The 15,953-nt window shown below is 43.7% G+C and overlaps 1 protein-coding gene across 2 annotated transcripts in view; it reads left to right on the plus strand.

Annotated features, from left to right (window-relative positions):
• The first annotated feature begins 1,526 nt into the window (after window positions 1-1,526).
• doc2a (double C2-like domains, alpha) overlaps window positions 1,527-15,953 on the plus strand; it is a 64,125-nt gene continuing 49,698 nt past the window's right edge. For both annotated transcript variants that reach the window (XM_014192343.2, XM_045716117.1), the window contains exon 1: window positions 1,527-1,711. The gene's annotated coding sequence lies outside the window, so the exon portion shown is untranslated. The remainder of the gene's footprint in view (window positions 1,712-15,953) is intronic.

Raw genomic sequence — 15,953 nt, forward strand, 5'->3', positions numbered from 1 at the left:
CTTAAAAATAAGACAGCAAACAATGTGTCACTTTGGGGTTTTATAAGAGAAAAACCAACATGGCCTCACGTTTTAATAAAACTGGTGCGTATTACATGGCTCTCCAGATCAGAGGGAGAGAGAGATAAAGAGAGAGACAGGGAACAGAATGGTGGAGAGTGGCTGAAGATCAAAAAACAAAAAGCAGCACCCCAGGAACCCTGATACAATCCCTTTGGTGCGCACGGAGGGGAAGAAAGGAGGGAGCGTGTGTGGGAGGAAGAGAGAACGAGAGAGAGAGGGAGAAAGAGGCTTGGGAAGAGAGAGAGAGAAAGAAAGAGAGGGGGATGCAGAGAGAAGATAGTGGAGTAGAGGGATGATTTTTTGGGGGGGAGGGATTTTTTACGAAGGGAAACAGTCGGGATCCCTCACCCAAGGGACACATATCTGTGCTCTGTCCACACACAGACCAGAAGAAGACAGGAGAGAAAGAGAGAGAGAGCGGAATAGACATGGGAAGAGAGAGAAAAGAGGGGGAGGAGGAGAGAGAGAGGGAGAGTGAGAATAAAGAGAGAGGGGGCAGAGGGAGAAATATGGCGAGAAGGAGAGGGAAAGGCAAGACACGAGGGAAAATGTATGATCTGATCAGTTACACCCTTCCTGAGAAGAAAACCCTCTGTTATTATCCGTGTGTGTGTGTGTGTGTGTGTGTTTGTGTGTGTGTGTGTGTGTGTGTGTGTGTGTGTGTGTGTGTGTGTGTGTGTGTGTGTGTGTGTGTGTGTGTGTGTGTGTGTGTGTGTGTGTGTGTGTGTGTGTGTGTGTGTGTGTGTGTGTGTGTGTGTGTGTGTGTGTTTGCACATGCTTTTGTAGATCAACATGTGTGCGAGAGTAATGTGCACGCATGTATCATTAGGCATCATTAGACACAAATTATACAGAGACAGAGAGACAGATGCGGTAGCTGGCAGCGTGTCGCATTAAGCTCTGTTCTACCACTGCAATCATCCCATGATGAAGAGAGAGTGGAGAGAGAGAGAGAGAGAGAGAGAGAGAGAGACACGATAAGAGAAGCGAGAAGAGAAGACGAGAGAAAGGAAGAAAGGGAGAGAGGGAGAGAGAGAGAGAGAGAGAGAGTACATCCAATACATGCACTGTGATTAAACACAAAGGTTCATTACTGTTGACATTGAAGATTAATGCAGGCGGGCCAAGAGGATATTGCACACAAAAAATGTAACTGCACAGTGAAGAGAAGAGGAATGGAGAGGAGGAGAGAGGAGGGCAGAGAGGAGAGATTGAGAAAATGCAGAGAAAGCCTAGAGAACGAATGACAGAGAGAGGAGAGAGGGAGGGGGAAAAAAGTCGTAATATTATCATTATACAGATAACTCACTGCAAGCAATATTTTCGCAACCCAATCCTCCCTGCCAACACTCGCACACACATGTACACACTCCTTCCTCACCACTCGTCTTCCTTATCTCTTTCCGTAACTCTATCTGTAACACTGTAGATTTCTTTATTGAATGTTAAATACCCACTCCTCCCAATCTCTCCTCTCGCTCACTCTAACCAGCTATCCCTCCCCCTCCTCTCTCCCTCCCTCTCTCTCTCTCCCTGGGTTTCTATCTCTCTCTCTCTCGGTTTCTCTCTCACCACCTGTTAGTTCAGACCCCCGTGCATTGAGATAGACTTGTTTATGAGGGAAGCTTTCACACTCTCGCAATCAGAGGTAAGACTTACTTTCCTTTTTTTGTCTGTTATCAACTTCATACCTTCTTCTTCTGTTGTGTTACTGCATTGTATTTGGTTAGATTCATTTCTTATAGTCTCCTTTTTTATCTTTGTATGTAATCCATCACTTCTTTCGCGATAACTGGCTCATCTGCTTGCTCTCTCTCTCTCTCTCTCTCTCTCTCTCTCTCTCTCTCTCTCTCTCTCTCTCTCTCTCTCTCTCTCTCTCAGTATCCCATAGGTGTACTGTATCATGATGTTAACACCTGCTGTCTCAGGAGTCCGGCTGAGCAGCCAGTCCCGTTTATGTACTCAGAGTAAATCTGACCCCCGCAGGGTTAAAGTTTTCATTTAAAATCAAATCAAAGTTTAGCTGCAGCGAAATGCTTATGTTGCTAGCTCGTAACAGTGCGATAACATGTCCAAATGTAAACGTAAGGGCAAATTTAAACGTTCTTCCCAGTGGGAAGAATCTAATTAAGAATCCAAGTAGCACTGTATCAGTAATCAAAGATCAGCTAAAAATGATATGCACAGAAGTAGATATATTACAGTGAGCTATGTCAAGAATCCAGTACATACAGTTGAAGGCGGAAGTTTACATACACCTTAGCCAAATACATTTAAACTCAGTTTTTCACAATTCCTGACATATAATCCTAGTAAAGATTCCCTGTCTTAGGTCAGTTAGGATCACCACTTTATTTTAAGAATGTGAAATATCAAAATAATAGTGGAGAGAATTATTTATTTCAGCTTTTATTTCTTTCATCACATTCCCAGTGGGTCAAAGTGTACATACACTCAATTAGTATTTTGTAGCATTGCCTTTAAATTGTTTAACTTGGGACAAACATTTCGGGTAGTCTTCCGCAAGCTTCCCACAATAAGTTGGGTGAATTTTGGCCCATTGCTCCTGAATGAGAGCTGGTGTAACTGAGTCAGGTTTGTAGGCCTCCTTGCTCGCACATGCTTTTTCAGTTCTGCCCACAAATTTTCTATAGGATTGAGGTCAGGGCTTTGTGATGGCCACTCCAATACCTTAACTTTGTTGTTCTTAAGCCATTTGCCACAACTTTGGAAGTATGCTTGGGGCCATTGTCCATTTGGAAGACCCATTTGCGACCAAGCTTTAACTTCCTGACTGATGTCTTGAGATGTTGCTTCAATATATTCCTACCTCATGATGCCATCTATTTTTGTGAAGTGCACCAGTCCCTCCTGCAGCAAAGCACCCCCACAACATGATGCTGCCACCCCCGTGCTTCCCGGTTGGGATGGTGTTCTTCAGCTTGCAAGCCTCCCCCTTTTTCCTCCGAACATAACGATGATCATTATGGCCAAACAGTTCTATTTTTGTTTCATCAAACCAGAGGAAAAAGTACAATCTTTGTCCCCATGTGCAGTTGCAAACCGTAGTATGGCTTTTTTTATGGCGGTTTTGGAGCAGTTGCTTCTTCCTTGCTGAGCAGCCTTTCAGGTTATGTCGATATAGGGCTGGTTTTACTGTGGTTCTAGATACTTTTGTACCTGTTTCCTCACAAGGTATTTTGCTGTTGTTCTGGGATTGATTTGCACTTTTCGCACCAAAGTACATTCATCCCTAAGAGACAGAACATGTCTCCTTCCTGAGTGGTGTGACGGCTGCGTGGTCCCATGGTGTATATACTTGCGTACTATTGTTTGTACAGATGAACGTGGTACCTTTAGGCATTTGGAAATTGCTCCCAATGACGAACCAGACTTATTGAGGTCTACAATTTTCTGAGGTATTGGCTGATTTCTTTAGATTTTCCCATGATGTCAAGCAAAGAGGCACTGAGTTTGAAGGTAGGTCTTGAAAAACATCCACAGCTACACCTCCAATTGACTCAAATGATGTCAATTAGCCTATCAGAAGCTTCTAAAGCCATGACATCATTTTCTGTTTGAAGGCACAGTCAACTTAGTGTATGTAAACTTCTGACCCACTGGAATTGTGATACAGTGAATTATAAGTGAAATAATCAGTCGGTAAACAATTGTTGGAAAATGGCTTGTGTCATGCACAAAGTGGATGTCCTATTCGACTTGCCAAAACTATAGTTTGTTAACAAGAAATTTGTGGAGTGGTTGAAAAACGAATTTTAATGACTCCAACCTAAGTGCATGTAAACTGTAAATACATATGCGGTGTGTATAAACAATATGACTAAAGTACAATATAAATATTATTATTAGCCACTTTGGGGATACAGTATTTAAATACACAGTGTGGAATGAGAAGTTGCCAGTGGTTCAATGTCTCTATAGCATGGGACAGCAGCATTGGCTGTAGTTTGTGAGAGAGTGTGCATCACCTGGTAGATGGCTGTTAAACAGTCTGATGGCCTGGTAATATAAGCAATTTTTTTGTCTCTCGGTCTTAGCTCTGATACACCTGTACTGTCTCCGTCAATAACCGTGACTCAGGTGGCTGAGGTCCTTAATGATCTTCTAGGTCTTCCTTTGACACTGGGTGCTGTAGATGTCCTGGAGGGCAGGCAGCATGCCCCCAGTGATGCATTGGGCTGCCCACACTACCCTCTGGAGAGCCATGAGGTTGAGGGGTGGAGCAGTTGCCATACCAGGTGTGATGCAACCTGACAGAATGCTCTCAATGGTGCACCTGTAGAAGTTTGTGTGGGTCGATGGGGCTATACTGAATTTCTTGAGCCACCTGAGGTTGTAGAGGCACTGTTGCACCTTCTTCACCACGATGTCAGTGTGGCAAGACTGTTTCAGGTCCTCAGTGATGTGGAACTTGAAGCTTTTAACCCTATCCACTGCAGCCACATTGATGTAGATGAGGGTGTGCTCTCTCTTCTGTAGTCCATGATTTACATTTTAGTCATTTAGCAGACACTCTTATCCAGAGCAACTTACAGTAGTGAATGCATACATTTCATTTCATGCATTTATTTATGTTTTGTACTGCCCCCCCCGTGGGAATCGAACCTACAACCCTGGCGTTGCACACACCATGCTCTACCAACTGAGCCACAGGGAACAACATGATAAGCTCCTTTGTTTTGTTGATGTTGAGGGAGAGGTTATTTTCCTGGCACCAGTCCGTCACGGCTCTCACCTCCTCACTGTAGCCTGTCTCGTCGTTGTTGTTAGTAATCAGGCCTACCTCTGTTGTGTCGTCAGCAAACTTGATGATTGAGTTGAAGTCGTGCGTGGCCACGTAGTCATGGGTGACCATGGAGTACAGGAGGGGACTGAGCACACACCCCTGAGGGGGCCCCGTGTTGAGGATCAGCGTGGTGGACGTGTTGTTGCCTTTCCTCACCACCTGGGGTCATCCCGTCAGGAAATCTAGGATCCAGTTGCACAGGGAGGAGTTCAGACCCAAGGCCCCGAGCTTAGGGACGAGCTTAGAGGGCACTATGGTGGGATTGAAATAGATGTTCCCCTTTCCTGCAGTCAAATGACCTTAGCGGCCTCATGGGTGGAATGTTATTAATATGTTTCATAATTTCATAATGAATAAAGATTATTTTGTTAAAATGCAGAAAATCCGTTGTTTCTCTGTCAAACAGTATTGTTATATTTAAGTCTTCTGTTATGTCTATAAAGTGTAACATTGGGATGCAAACTCAAAATACATTTCAACTCTACAGTACATCTGACATGGTACAGGTGTCTTCTTTTTTTTAAGCCCATAACCATGTCTGTGAGGTATATACTTTTACTTCAAAGTAGATTTGTTTAAGACTACAAAGAAACACTCCGTGTGACCTTGATTTAGCCCACGTCATTAACTGGTTAATAAAACAGTTTTGTCATTGATCTACACATAATACTCCATAATGTCAAAGTGAAAAGAAAATTCTACAGATGTTTACAAATTAATTAAAAAAATATACAACTAAAATATAGTTATTGCATAAGTATTCACCACCTTTGTTTTAGGCAAGCCTAAATTAGCTCAGAAGTCAAATTTGGCTTAACAAATCACATAACACATCTGCTGGTGTAACAGTGTAGGTTCCGTTCCTCTCTTCGCCCCAACCTGGGCTCGAACCAGGGACCCTTCAACAACTGACACCCACGAAGCATCGTTACCCATCGCGCCACAAAAGCCACGGCCCTTGCAACGCAAGGGGAACAACCACTTCAGGTCTCAGAGCGAGTGACGTCACTGATTGAAACGCTATTAGCGCGCACCACCGCTAACTAACTAGCCATTTCACATCGGTTACACTCACCCCCCTTTTGACCTCCTCCTTTTCCGCAGCAACCAATCATCCGGGTCAACAGCATCAATGTAACAGTGTAGGTTCCGTCCCTCTCTTCGCCCCAACCTGGGCTCGAACCAGGGACCCTTGCACACATCAACAACTGACACCCCACGAAGCATCGTTACCCATCGCGCCACAAAAGCCGCGGCCCTTGCAACGCAAGGGGAACAACCAATTCAGGTCTCAGAGCGAGTGACGTCACTGATTGAAACGCTATTAGCGCGCACCACCGCTAACTAACTAGCCATTTCACATCGGTTACACTGGGTCGTGTGTGGTGAAGGTGATATGGTCCTTGATTTGCCTTTCAAAGCACTTAATGATGACAGAACTGTGCTACGGGGCAATAGTCATTTAGTTCAGTTACCTTGGCTTGCTTGGGAACAATGGTAGCCATCTTAAAGCAAGTGGGGATGACAGACTGGGATAGTGAGTGGTTGACAATGTCCTTAAACACTCCAGCCAGCTGGTCTGCGCATGCTCTGAGGATGCGGCTTGGGATGCCATCTGGACCAGCAGCCTTGCGAGGGATAACACGCTTGAAGGTCCTTCTCACGTAGGCTACAGAGATCGGGAGCCTGCAGTCCTCGTGAGAAGCGGGGGCCCACATCGGCTGCTCTGTTTTCCTCAAAGCTGGTGAAAAAGATGTTTAGCTTGTCTGGCAGTGAGGCATCTGTGTCCACGACGTAGCTGGTTTCTTCTTCATAATCCGTGATAAGTCCCTGCCACAAACATCTTCTGTCTGAGTCGTTGAATTGTGACTGTCTTTTTGCCTCTGTGCTTGTCTTATGGAGGTCATTGGAGGTCATAGGAGGTCTGTTTGTACTTGTCCATGTTTCCAATCTTTTTACTATGGTTAAATGCAGTGGTTCGCGCTTCGTTTATTCCTCAGCACAGCATTCTCCTCCCTCTCTCCTCTCCATCTCTCTCTTTCTCCATTTCTCTCCCTCTCTTTCTTTTTCCCCTTTTTTCTCTTTCTCTCTTTCTCCTTTTCATCTCTTTCTCTCCCTCCATCTCTCTCTCTCTCTCTGTGCATTCATGAATGAATATGGATTATCAACTTTCTAAATAAATTGATAGTGCTTTTTGGGGGGGAATTGCTAAGATCTTGCTACTTATTCATTCATGCGATTCCACCACGTCCTCGCTCTTTTCCCTAGGTGTTTCCCTGTCTCTGACTATTTGTTTCTCTCTCTCTCTGTTTCTCTCTCTTTCTCTCTCTGAAATTTAGATAAGCTTTATTAGCATGGATGATAAAGACACTGTTGCTAAAGCGAAACGAGATAATGACATCGACAATAACAATCTATCAGAAATTAATAATAGTAGTGATGGTGATTAGAGAAAGGGGACAATATATACACAGTGTAGAAAACATCAAGAAGACCTGCTCTTTCCTTGACATAGACTGACCAGGTGAAAGCTATGATCCCGTATTGTGTCACTTGTTAAAATCATTTCAGTGTAGATGAAGGAAAGGAAACAGGTTAAAGAAGGATTTTTATGCCTTGAGACAATTTGAGACATGGACTGTGTGTGTGTGCCATTCAGAGGGTGATTGGGCAAGACAAAATATTTAAGTGCCATTGAAGGGGGTATGGTAGTAGGTGCCAGGCGCACCGGTTTGGTTTCACACGTAACAGTTTCCTGTGTGTATCAAGAATGGTCCACCACCCAAAGGACATCAAGCCAACTTGACACAACTCAATATTAGGAAGCTGTTCTTAATGATTTGTGCATTCAGTGTACAAAGGACCATTGTTTTTTACCTGAGGGTTTTCCTCAACAACAACAGTCTTCTACCAAGGATCAGTTAAGGTAATCTTTCCCAATGATGAACTATAGGGGAACCAACATTAACCTCTATGTGGGTGTGCAGTTTTATCAAGGGAAACATTCTATCACATGACATAGTGACTGCGTCCCAAATGGCACCCCAGTCCCTATATAGTGCATTACGTTTGACCAGAGCCCTATGGAACCTGGTCAAAAGTAGTGCACTACAAAGAGAATAGGGTGCCATTCGGGACCCAACCATATACTGTGGGCCCACAGAAAGGCTTTCAGTCACGGTAGGATTACCGGCAGCAACCGATGCTCCCCATTAGCTAAGCTCAGCAACGCAGCAAAACAGGAGGATATGCAAATGAGGCCACAAAGACCAGGGTGGTTTTCCAATGCCTCGCAAAGATGTGCCTTCAGAAAGTATTCATATCCCTTGACTTATTCCACATTTTGTTGTGTTACAGCCTGAATTCAAAATGTATTACATTTATTTTATTTTCTTACCCATCTACACGTAATGCCCCATAATGACAAAGTGATTGTTTTTGCAAATGTATTGAAAATTAAATACAGAAATATCTAATTGACATAAGTATTCACACCCCTGAGTCAATACTTTATAGAAGCATCTTTGGCAGTGATTACAGCTGTGTGTCTTTCTGGGTAAGTCCCTAAGAGCTTTCCACATCTGGATTGTGCAACATTGGCCCATTATTCTTAAAAAAATTATTCAAGCGCTGTCAAATTGGTTGTTGATCATTACTAGACAAGCATTTTCAGGTCTTACCATAGATTGTCATGTAGATTTCAAAATGGTAACATTTCGACAATATTCACTTTCTTCTTGGTAAGCATCTCCAGTGTAGATTAGGCCTTGTGTTTTAGGTTATTGTCCTGCTGGAAGGTGAATTCACCTCTCATTGTCTGGTGGGAAGCAAACTGAACCAGGTTTTCCTCTAGGATTTTGCCTGTGCTTAGCTCCATTCAATTTGTTTTTTATCCTGAAAAACTCCCCAGTCCTTAACTATTACAAACATAACCATAACATTACGCAGCTTGAAAATACGGAGAATGGTACTCAGTAATGTGTTGTATTGGATTTTCCCCAAACATAATACTTCGTATTCAGGACAAAAAGTTACTTGCTCTGCCATATTTTTGCAGTATTACTTTAGTGCCTTGTTGCAAAACGTATGCATGTTTTGGAATATTTATTATTATGTACTGGCTTCCCTTTCACTCTGTAATTTAGGTTAGTGTTGTGGAGTAACTAAAATGCTGTTGATCCATCCTCAGTTTTCTCCTATCACAGCCATTAATCTCTACGGGATTGATGTCCCCCCTGCGGGATGGTTGAGCTAACGTAGGCTAATGTGATTAGCATGAGGTTGTAAGTAACAAAACAAATTCCCAGGACAGACATATCTGATATGTGCAGAAAGCTTAAATTAGTGTTGTTCTAACTGCACTGTCCAATTTAAAGTATCTATTACAGTGAAAGAATGCCATGTTATTGTTTGAGGAGAGTGCACAATTATGAACTTGAAAATGTATTAATAAACCAATTAGGCACATTTGGGCAGTCTTGATACAATATTTTGAACAGATATGCAATGGTTCATTGGATCAGTCTAACACTTTGCACATACAGTGCTGCCATCTAGTAGCCAAAATCTAAATTGAGCCTTGGCTGGAATAATACATTATGGCTTTTCTCTTGCATTTCAAAGATGATGGTACAACAAACCAAAAAAATATAAAACTCATGTTTTTTCTTTGGATTATTTTTTACCAGATCTAATGTGTTATATTCTCCTATATTCATTTCACATTTCCACAAACTTCAAAGTGTTTCCTTTCAAATGGTAACAATAATATGCATATCCTTGCTTCAGGTCCTGAGCTACAGGCAGTTAGATTTGGGTATGTCATTTTAGGCAAAAATTGACCAAAAGTGTTTTAAGGTCACCATTGGCCTCATGGTGAGATCCCTGAGTGGTTTCCTTCCTCTCCGGCAAATGAGTTAGGAAGGACGCCTGAAAACAATGGTCCTTTGTAGATTTGCAGTGATCGAGTGTTCCTGAGAGATCTTTGCAGCTCAAAAACAATGATTCTTTCAGACTTGATAGAAGGGAGAGAAAAAACTGCATTCTGAGAGGAGGAAGAAAACTTTAAAGATTTCCTTCATTTTAGGCAGCCAACCACTATGCAAAAACCACATGATTTCACATGTGAAATTTCCACATTTTGCACAACATGTAAGTTGAAAACAATGCAACTCTTTTATGACGTTCCGGCGACATCCTAACCACAAATTTTGTATTTCAGGGCATTTGTGAAATCACATCTAAAAATCCATGTGAAACTTTATGTGAAATATAATTTGTGAAGTGTTCCAAAACCACATGGTTTCACATGAGGATTTTCATGTGATCACAACCTTTCACATGTGGATTCAAATTTTCACAGGTGATGCCTATAAAACAAAAATGATTGGTTAGGATGTCGCCGGAACGTCATGAAATAGTGTTTTAAACGTACATAGTTGGCACACTTTAACAGACATGATTACATTGTGTATGTTTATTTATACAGCAATTATCATTCAACATGTCTTCACCTGGGATTTCAACTCACAAACGCTTGGTTCACGGCAGTCTGATCTTCTTACTACACCACCATCTCTGAGTAGGTGATTTCTAAAAACACTAGACTTTGTGCCGCAACAGAAAGATCAGCGTATTCCAAATCCAGAGGTTGTGAGTTCAAATCCCAGTTTGGGTAATAGTAAAAATCAATTTTTTTCAAATGTAAAAATATTTTTATTGATTAAAATTTCCACAGTATTTTAGCTTAACAGTGTACCATTTACTTTAGTCCCCCATACGATTTCATTACTTCCTTTACAAAAAAAATGTGACATTTGAACTTTCACGTGAAAAACTTTTGCATCTCTATTTACTGTTCCTAGGCCGTCATTGTAAATAAGAATTTGTTCTTAACTGACTTGCCTAGTTAAATAATAACAAATCCCCATGTTGTCACATTTATCTCATGATATGTTTTCACGTGCTGAAATTCTCACATGTGCAGTTATGTTATCAGATGTTGCGTTTACATTTCACATTAACTTCACGTAAGATCACATGTGATCACGTGAAATGTCTGTTTTTTCCATAAGGGAAGCATTTCAGTAACTGTTGTTCAAAGTAGATTTTAGAATGTATATGTTTAGAGTTCATAGAACACCACTGGATCCTCCACATTCACCAGTAGACTTGCCTTGATAGAACCAAAAGAACAGAGAGAGAGAATAAAACGTACCATCTGTCCAGAACGAAGAGAACAGTTGCACTGGGAAAACGCTCTCCCTGAATTCTCTCTAATATACCCAGAGTATATTGCAGCTATCAATCAAGTCTCAATTAGTTGAAGGACCAGACATTGAAATGGGTTTAGAATATTTATTGAGGAAATGGAATGGATTTGAGAATGAGGATTCAGGAGGGGAATGAGAATGGACTTGATGAAAACAAGGACTGCAGATAAAGGATCCAGGGGAGGGACAACTCTGTAGAGTTTGGCTTGGAGTCTCAGGTCAACATTGTCAGGTCGTAGTAGTTAGGCTGCTTTTGTGATGGCAATCCCACCAGGAGATCCTTCGAAGAACCCAAGAGATAACAGATAGGTGAAGAATGGGGGGAGGGGCGCAATACTTGATAAGGCTAGTAACGCACAGTGTCATGCAATGCGACATGCACTGCAGAACAAGAGGAGGGATGTTAGTTTGGTCAGTATTATGTAGGGTGGCAGTGGGATATAAGGAGAGTGAGGACAGGTGTGGAGGCTGGTTAGCAATGAGCTACAGCTGATGCTTGTTGAGTTGTGTTCAAGGCAACTAGTTAAAGTGTTGCGTTCAAGTCTGGTCCCCTTTCCTGATCAAATCAAATCACATTTTATTGGTCACATACACATGGTTAGCAAATGTTATTGCTGGTGTAGTGAAATGCTTGTGCTTCTAGTTCTGACAGTGCAGTAATATCTAACAAGTAATCTAACAATTCCACAACAACTACCTAATACACACAAATCTAAGTAAAGGGATGGAATAAGAATATATACATATAAATATGTGGACGAGAAATGACCGAGCGGCATAGGCAAGATGCAATAGATGGTATAAAATATGGTATATACATATGGGATGAGTAATGCAAGATATGTAAACATTATTAAAGTGGCAATATTAAAGTGACTATCCATTTATTGAAGTGGCCAATGATTTCAAGTCTGGTTATAGGCAGCAACCTCTCTGTGTTAGTGATGGTTGATTAACAGTCTGATGGCCTTGAGATTGAAAAATAGCTTCTGTCTCTTGGTCCCAGCTTTGATGCACCTGTACTGACCTCGCCTTCTGGATGGTAGCGGGGTGAACAGGCAGTGGCTCGGGTGGTTGTTGTCCTTGATCTTTTTGGCCTTCCTGTGACATCGGGTGCTGTAGGTGTCCTGGAGGGCAGGTAGTTTGCCCCCGGTGATGCGTTGTGCAGACCTCAACACCCTCTGGAGAGCCCTGCGGTTGAGAGAGGTGCAGTTGCGCCTTCTTCACCACACTGTCTGTTTGGGTGGACTATTTCAGTTTGCCAGTGATGTGTACGCCGAGGAACTTAAAGCTTTCCACCTTCTCCACTGCTGTCCAGTCGATGTGGACAGGGAGGGTGCTCCCTCTGCTGTTTCCTGAAGTCCACCTTGAGAGAAACCAGGTTCAGCTGGGCAGCCAATCCTCTTTTGGCTGGTTGGGTAGGATTCAGTGCATGAGGTAGATTGTATCTGAAATGAGGCAGGGACTGGGAGACTGTGCTTGAGTTAATGCAGGTTCTGAGAGATGAGCATGTTGTGGGCTGTCCTGATGTTATTGATGTCAGAGCGGCTGTAGGAATGATGGGCTTAAGAAGGAGTGTCCAGAGAATTGGTCAGCAGGATAGCTGTACAGGGATAGTATTTGTCTCAGATGGGAATGGAACCATTGTAGAGGCGATGGAACCAGATTCGGTGATTAATTGTGGATCGGATGGAGAGGCATGTTCAATTTGTCTGAGCTGTCTGAGCTGTAGGATGTTGGTTAGTGGTTCATAAGGGCTTGGTGGTATCTGGAACAAACTGATCAATTGACTTTGTTTGAGGGTGAAAGTATCTTTGTCGAGGATGGTGATGTCGGACATGCTGAGATGAGAAGGGATGTAGGTAAAAGATGAGGATGTTAACTCGGAACATCGCAGGAAGCGAAAGAACACCAAAAGAAACCTCAATCCCAGCATGGCAAGACTGCGATGGAGATGTAACCTGATCTCAGCCTCTGGATGCAGGCAGACAGGATGTCAATGGTGATAGGCTGGCGACGAGAGTGGGTGGTGGACATCTGCGAAGGTGGGCTGTGGCCGGCAATTGAAGACTCTAGGAGAGAGTTTCAGCTGGTGGAGGAAGAGCCAGGAAGGCCGTTGAAAGGGAATGGTGAGCCAGAAGGCAGGGATCACTGAACTGAGAGATGTTCACACCTGTGAGGAACAGGGGCAAAACCACAGCTGGAGCAGCAGGAGCAGCAGGCACATATAGCTGCCTGAGCGGTTGTCGCTGGCAGAGAAGAAGGTGTGGCACTGCAGAGGTGGAGGTCACAGAACCAGTGGGACCAGAGGCGAAGATGGATGTCATCATTGGTGAAGAGGGAGGGTGTGTCACCGTGGGAGCAGTGGTCACGCGTCAACGGAGCCCGAGGTGGGGAGAGAGGTCGTCACTGGCAGAAAGAGGGGGTGAGCCGCTGCCGGAGTAGCAGTCACAGGTCATGTGAGACCTGGGGGAGAGGAGACAGATTCTGTGAAGATAGTGCAGGCAAGGTAGCCGGGAGGCCAGAGTGGAAAAACCAGTTGCACCGCCGGCGGAGACAGTACGTGAGAGGTAGAGGAAGCAGGTGAGAGAGGTTGCCATTGGCAGAGAAAGACCCGCTGCCCTAGCAGGTAGTCACAGGGCCAGCGGGACGTGAGGGAAAGAGTGAGGGCAACACTGGCAGAGAAAGAGGGCTGAGCTGCTGTTGTATTAGCGGTCATGGAGCCAGCCGGACTTGAGGTGGGGAGAGAGGTCGACACTGGCAAAGAGGGTGAGCCGCGAGCGGTCACGGGCCAGTAGAACCTGAGGGAAAGAGGTCGACACTGGCAGAGAAAGAGATTGAGCTGCTGCCAGAGCAGCTGCCACAGGGCCAGCGAGACCTGAGGGGGGAGAGGAGCAAGAGGCTGTGAAGATAGTACAGGCAAGGTAGCCAGGAGGCCAGAGACCCCTGAGAAACAGTCATGAACTGTCCTGTATAACTGCCCATACGAACAGCTTGCAAACAAATCAAATCAAATGTATTTATATAGCCTTTCTTACATCAGCTGATATCACAAAGTGCTGTACAGAAACCCAGCCTAAAACCCCAAACAGCAAGCAATGCAGGTGTACAAGCACGGTGGCTAGGAAAAACTCCCTAGAAAGGCCAAAACCTAGGAAGAAACCTAGAGAGGAACCAGGCTATGAGGGGTGGCCAGTCCTCTTCTGGCTGTGCCGGGTGGAGATTATAACAGCACATGGGCTAGATCTTCAAATGTTCATAAATGACCAGCATTGTCAAATAATAATAATCATAGTAGTTGTCGAGGGTGCAACAAGTCAGTAGCACAAGAGTAAGTGTCAGTTGGCTTTTTCATAGCCGATCTTTGAGAGTATCTCTACCGCGCCTGCTGTCTCTAGAGAGTTGAAAACAGCAGGTCTGGGACAGGTAGCACGTCCGGTGAATAGGTCAGGGTTCCAGCAGGTCTGGGACAACAGGTCTGGGACAGGTAGCACGTCCGGTGAACAGGTCAGGGTTCCATAGCTGCAGGCAGAACAGTTGGAACTGGAGCAGCAGCACGGCCAGGTGAACTGGGGACAGCAAGGAGTCATCAAGCCAGGTAGTCCTGAGGCATGGCCCTAGGGCTCAGGTCCTCCGAGAGAGAGAAAGAAAGAAAGAAAAAGAGAGAATTAGAGCGAGCATATTTAAATTCACACAGGACACCGGAAAAGACAAGAGAAATACTCCAGATGTGACAGACTGACCCTAGCCCCCCGACACATAAACTACTGCAGCATAAATACTGGGGCTGAGACAGGAGGGGTCAGGAGACACTGTGGCCCCAAACACCACTCTACCCACTGCTATCAGACTGTATAATAATTCTAGCTCTTAAATGGCTTCCCCCAAAATTCAATCTTTTACAATCACATTTGAACATTTCAATTTTTATCCTGAAAAAAGTCCTGTAATGTTTAAAGTGTTCTATATTCTATTTACAGCTGAAATCGGAAGTTTACATACACCTTAGCCAAATACATTTCAACTCAGTTTTTCACAATTCCTGACATTTAATCATAGTAAAAATTCCATGTCTTAGGTCAGTTAGGATCACCACTTTATTGTAAGAATGTGAAATGTCAGAATAATAGTAGAGAGAATGATTTATTAAAGCTTTTATTTCTTTCATCACATTCCCAGTGGGTCAGAAGTTTACATACACTCAATTAGTATTTGGTAGCATTGCCTTTAATATGTTTAACTTCGGTCAAACGTTTCGGGTAGCCTTCCACAAGCTTCCCACAATAAGTCGGGTGAATTGTGGCCCATTCCTCCTGACCGAGCTGGTGTAACTGAGTCAGGTTTGTAGGCCTCCTAGCTCACACATGCGAGGTCAGGGCTTTGTGATGGCCACTCCAATACCTTGACTTTGTTGTCCTTAAGCATTTTTGCCACAACTTTGGAAGTATGCTTGGGGTCATTGTCCATTTGGAAGACCCATTTGCAACCAAGCTTTAACTTCCTGACTGATGTCTTGAGATGTTGCTTTAATATATCAACATAATTTTCAGTCCTCATGATGCCATCTATTTTGTGAAGTGCACCAGTCCCTCCTGCAGCAATGCACCCCCACAACATGATGCTGCCATCCCCATGCTTCACGGTTGGGATGGTGTTCTTCGACTTGCAAGCCTCCCCCTTTTTCCTCCAAACATAACAATGGTCATTATGGCCAAACAGTTCTATTTTTGTTTCATCAGACCCGAGGACATTTCTCCAAAAAGTCCAATATTTGTCCCCATGTGCAGTTGCAAACCGTAGTCTGGCTTTTT

Source organism: Salmo salar, chromosome ssa03, assembly GCF_905237065.1.
Source record: "Salmo salar chromosome ssa03, Ssal_v3.1, whole genome shotgun sequence".
In the NCBI taxonomy this organism is placed as follows: Eukaryota; Metazoa; Chordata; class Actinopteri; order Salmoniformes; family Salmonidae; genus Salmo; species Salmo salar.